The following is a 6,204-nucleotide window of genomic DNA, read 5'->3' on the forward strand; positions in this document are numbered from 1 at the left end:
GTGGGGGTGGTAACACAACTAATAATTACATTACTAAATCAGAATACCGCAAAGTCTGTATTATTTATTATTCATTTTTTATTATCTTAAGAATGTAGAACTAATTAAATGACCTAAACAAGACCTTAAAGTGGTTCCAGTTTCTCTCGATGGCCAACCTGTTGAACCTGTGGCAAATTTTAAATAACTTGGGTTGTTCCTGGACAGTCAGCTCAACTTTGCTGAAAACACTGACTATATTTTGAAGAACTGTTCTCAGAGACTCTACCTTTTAAGAAGACTTAGTGATCTTAAAAGTTGGGTCAAATGTCTAGAATTTGGAAAAGAAATTATTTTATTTATCACGAAAGAAGGGTTCAGTGAATGCGCATATGAATCTGGTGGGTTCGGTACCTCAAAAAAGGTTAAGAACCACTGCCTGAACACAAGTGTAATGTATTCTTGTCATTGAAAGACTGTACAGAAAAATCTAATCAGTACTTCACAAGGCAGTGAACAGACACCAAGTTCTGCCGTTAACCTGTATTTCTTTGTTTTGCAGTTCTAGAAAAACTAAATATGCTGCACAGGAAATGAGTTGGCCTGTTATTTTTTGTCCTGTAACAAATTTAAAGGGGAAGACGGCTGCTAAAACAACCAGTTTCTGTAGCAGCTCCGCAGAACCGCAGTATTGAGTGCATATATTGTAAAAGTACAATCGACGTACTTTTTAAGGCCATCATTTCTTTACTTAAATCACTTTTTACTGGTGTTATAAAACTTCTTTTTTAGATTGAATTTTGGGTTTTCAATAGCTGTTAAGAGTAACCATTAAAATTTACTGAACAAAAATGTTTGAAATGCATAACTCTGTGTGTAATGAGAAATTGATTTCACCTTTGAAGTTTAACTTCCAAAATAAGTCAGCTTTTCAATGATATTCTAATTTATTTAAGCTATGCCTCTACGCACTGGGAATATGCAACTTTACACAAGTAATAAAACAAAAAACTATCAACAAGTAATTACCCTTCAGGATTTCGCCTCGGCACACTTTTTCACATTTTCTCTTGCTTTCCTTGATGCACCTTCTGTTATGATTGATAGAAATTACGCGGTTGTGCAAGAAGAACAATTTCACCGCAAAAGATAATAACCTGGAAAGGTGCTTAGAACAGACAGATTTAAATCAAAGTAACAGACCATTAGAGTCCTCCAAAACCCTCTGCTCCTCGGGGGGAACAGCATATCAAAGGTGAATAGTTTCACCTCAAATAATTCTCCAAATAGGCTACATAACACATTACGTTTCAATGAGCCATGTGTCACTGAAGGTAATCTGTGATAACCATACTGTGCAGGCTATATTGGATGCACAGTAATGCAATAGTACTCCTTCGCCTTGGAGGCTGTGCAAGTGAGAGATACACTCTGTTATATCTCAATGTCATACCAGAGATTAGGGTAAAATAGCTTTGGCGCTCCTGACAACACTGAAAGTGAGAACTAAATAATAACATGCATAAATAATATGGGGGGGACGAAAAAGGAGCGATCAGGGAAGACGCCTATGAGGGCTGCTTTACAGAAGAGGGGACATCATATAGATCTGAACCTGTGTCTGCTCATAGAGCTCTTTGTGTAGCTCAGATTCTCCAAATGTCACTGCTTCATTTGCTGATATTTTCAGAACCTCAAATATCCTCTGTTATTATATGCAATCAAAAGTATTTTCCTGGAGCACAGATATAGCTCATTTTGCCGGCGCATGATTGCAAACACACGCCTTCTCTTCAGAAACAGACTTCGAAGGCTCAATGCATTCTAGACCTGCGTCGGTAAAATATCTTCTCATGTTCTGCCGCTTTCTTTTATTCCGCATTAGTTTCATTGCACCTTGGAAATACCCAGACTGTACAGTGGAAATAGATTAGACTGGGCAGGACCGTGCAGCAGTAAACACTGACACTGTCTGTTCAGCACTGGTGCTTCGTTGCTGGACAAGAAAACTGCCAGCTAAACACTCATCTCATCACTGTCATGCTGTAAACATCCCATCATGTTTTCTGCACAGCTACAAACACGCGCTTGCTGGTAGCTGTGCTTTTTGGTTTCTGTTGACTTATTTATCATCATTGTGGCTGTCCTCTGGTCTGGCTTGCCCTTGAAATCCTGAACAGCTTCAGACAGGAAGAGTCCAGCTTTGGGTTGCAGGGAAAAAGAGGCGTTTTAGCATGCTGATGATGGCTGCTTTGCCACGGTCACTGGCTGTTTGGGTTATTTATTCCCACCACCAGGTAAACACGTTTTCATTGTTTTCTGTTTCTGAAGCCATCATGCAAGAAATAAACATAATTCAGGAGCTATCACATTTTATATCTGTGTTCAGGAGGGCTGTGGTTTTACAGTTTTCAATTTATTGTAATTTTTGGTTGATGTTGGGAGGCAGATATTTTCTCCAAGGACGAAAAAAAAAAAGGTGACCTGATGAACAACCTTCAAAACAAGGAACTAATTTATCATTCAGAGTTAAAATATATGGTACAGTTAATTGTTTAGGTGAAAACAACCAGTTGCTGTCACTGCTGGTTCTACTTTCAAAAACTAAGGGTAAAAGTCATTGATGATATTTGGTAAAAATTTGATTGTATTGTCAGCTAAAAAAAGTTCTGCTTAGCTACAAATGCTCACTGTGCTAATTATGCTAGTAGCTAACCTGCTAAGAAAATTATAAAATATTAATTTTGTGATTATTATAAATAAACTCGTTCTTGCAAAAACTTGCTCTTGTTTAAAACTAGTTTTGTAAGTGCACATATATGCATAATCTTATATATATAGAGAGAGTACTATATTTGTTAAGCGCTATGATAGTGTGTGGGTGTTTCTTGTGAGATAAAAGATAAAAAAGTTGCTCTTAATTAAAAAATCCATTGACTGTTACCTCAAGGAAGATGTGGTGTTTCGATAAGTTTTTCTTTCATTTTGTGCTTATTATTGCATGAACCTGCTCTGCACTCCTCCTCTAATTATCTCGCTTCTTCATTTAAGTTTTATTTCCAGACGAACGTCGCCATTTTATGCTCCTCTCACAGTGTGCAGCATTGTTGATGATGTGTGGCATCAGCGTTGATCTTGATCAATGGCAGCCTGGAAGGCAAGAAAAAACTATTTTGAGTGTTGTAGTTTTCAATGTTCCTAATGAGAAATGTTAAGTATGCTATAAACATTCATCAATTTTACTTTTTGTTTAATTAATCTGGGTTTCGATATCATGAAAAATGTGCTGTGGTTTTGTTCTGAAATTGAAGACTGGATTTATTACTGTATCTTCAGCTCTTGAGTTTCTCTCATCATATTTATAAAAATAACAGCTCAACACCAGAGCAGAAATAGGATGATGGCTGTCCAGAGAGTGAATCGGGGAGTGTGAATGCGTCCGTCCGTCTGTCATAACCTGTTTGTAGTAGTTTCTCTGCTTATTGATTTTGTCAATAAATCTCTTTGGTTTCATGTTCCATCTCGTCTGCTTGCTGCCCTGCTGCTGATCGAACTGCCGTCCCCTCTGACCTCTCCCTCAGCAGCTCTTTTTAAAACCTCCCAGGCAGCCAGCCAGCCTTCTGTTTCGATATTTCGGAGGAACAATCTCAGATCTGTACGACATAAGAATTTGACACTTATCCATATGTCTGGGTGTAATGCTCCAGTGTACACAGAATCAGGTTTCATATCTCAGTCGATAACCAGCAGTGGCAGCTGTTGTGACGACTGGTTTTTGACTCATTTTCATATGACATGGTTAAGTCTTTGTGCATAAATATGTCGTAATATTGAGCTGCATTACATTATATTAATGTTCATTAACAGTCTAATAAGATAAGAGAATGCAGTGCAGTGTGAGCAGTTGTATTTTTTTTTCTTCAACATCCACCAAAATGTATTTTGTTTGCTTCCTTATTTGTTTTTCTTAATAAATACTCATTGTTTGCCTACCTATTGGGAAGGAGAGTTAAATTAGACTGAATTTAAAGTCAAGGAAAGCTACTTAAAGTGATAAAAAAAAAAAACAGGTAAAGGATCAAATAAGTTGTTGGTGCACAGGATCCATTGTGTAGCTCATGTCATTCATCTCAGTTTGCTGTGGCGAACACACACATCTCGACCATACTGTTGCTTAGATAAGTGGGCTACAGACATAAGGACGACTTGCATATTGTCTTGATCTCTTTAAAACAACATGATCTGTCTAATTACAGCTCAATTATCTGATTTATCAATGTAGAAAATGTGACTGTCTTGTGCAAGTTTTAAGCACATCTCTGAGCTTGGCATTTCCGTCACGATCATGGCTTAGTAATTAAACTGGCTTTGTTTGTGCACGGATCATTGGTTTCAGCTGATTAAGAAATGATAGCAAAGACTATATAAATCAAAGACAACCAACCCGTATAATTAGCTGTCCTTCACCACTAACAATCACCGGGGGTGTTTTTTTTTTTTCTCTCTTACATAAATAGCTAAGTAATAAGAGAAAATGCATCGCATAATGTTCAATTCTTTTGATACATTTTAATTTGGGATGTTTGTAATTTTACTCCAACGTTAAATGTTTGAGTTTTAGCAGCCTTTGATTTTAAATTGCTTTAAATAGCAGCCACATTTCTTACTTTTATTTTATTTATTTCTTTTTTTTTTTGCTCTCAAGGACAAATAGAGCAATAGGTCGTTTCACTTGCTGCTAAAACACTTAACTTGATTAAAATTTATTTGACTTTATCTTCAAATCAATTAATAAGCCTTGACAGGAATATTATATAGCAAGGTGCAAACTAAAAGTATGAAGGACATGCTGAAACTTAATGATTTAATTACCCGATGATGTCATGTGAATATAAAACAACTCAATTCCTCCCGTGAGAGCGCCACTCAGGACTCGAAGCGCCGGAGATAATCCTCCAACTGCGAAAAAAAATCTGTGACAATTGTCTGTGTTTATAGCAAAGACTTTGCCCTCGAAGGCTTCACCTTCAGAGTGGGGCTATTATGTTTCTCCTGATATGGGCCTGATGCTAATCAGTGTGGATTGTATTTTATGCCTCAAGGCAGGAAATGTGCTGATGAGAAGCCCAACAATAAATGAACCTTATCACCTAATGGCATCTCTGCCCACCTTGTGACTAACTGAAAGGGCCCCTGCTAAATGTCATGGGCAGGCAGAATGCACTCGTGAGATAATGAGAGAAACGAATGATCCACAGATGGATTGGTCACTCATAATTATTGCTGATAGGAAACTAAGGGGTCTTTTGGAAAGGCTATCTGATATTTCAAATACCACCCTGACTTATTAGCATGTCGATATTTTCTCTCACCTTACATTGAATATATATAATATGCAAACTGGCATTAGTGAAGGGTAAAATTGAGAATTGCACATATTAGTAAGAACCATGTGCAATAAATAAATTCCAATATACATGGGTCTCATTCTGGTTTTCATGAAAAGGCCCTGAGAACAAAATGTTAACGTTGCACTCAAATAATAGGAGTGTTTGGCTACGTTCACTAGGGGTGTAGTGATACAATAATTTCACGATACGATATTCTGGTCACGATACGATTCAGTGCATTTTTGCGATTTTCTGAAAGATTTTAGGAGGACAGGGATTTTAGTGACATTTTGTGTTCCATAGACTTGAATTCAGTTAACTGAAAACTGATTAAAAGCACCAACTGATTGGTGACTCTGAGTAGACAGTCTAACAGTGCAGCTGGACAAAATGAATCAAAGATGCAGTGAGAGATTTAGTTTCTCTTCATTTAATTCATGTGGATTTGACATAAAACGCAAAAGTTTAATCGGTAATCCAGGAGCAGAGTGGGGAGTTTATCAGCCTCTGTAGACTCTCAATATGCAAATGATTGCACTTATGTTTTTTCTTTTGGACACCGTGGCTGCATTTTGGAGTGAAAATGCAGCCACAAATGCAGTCTTTTGGACTATGGGGAAAAAGGCTTTTCTACCTTGGTTCCCGGAGTTAGAAGAAAGCAGCTTACAGCCACGGCTAACTGCTAACGTAGTGGCTCCGCCTCACCCCGTAGTGAAGCTACGCAGCGCCGCTATTCCCCTGCTTGGATCTCTGAGTAGCTGCCTCTCAGACTGCCAGGATCTCATCGTTCTCTCAGTCTCTGATACGCTTTTGTCTGTTGCTAATAAGAATGATC

The sequence above is a fragment of the Poecilia reticulata genome, linkage group LG13 (assembly GCF_000633615.1).
Source record: "Poecilia reticulata strain Guanapo linkage group LG13, Guppy_female_1.0+MT, whole genome shotgun sequence".
NCBI classification, from domain to species: domain Eukaryota; kingdom Metazoa; phylum Chordata; class Actinopteri; order Cyprinodontiformes; family Poeciliidae; genus Poecilia; species Poecilia reticulata.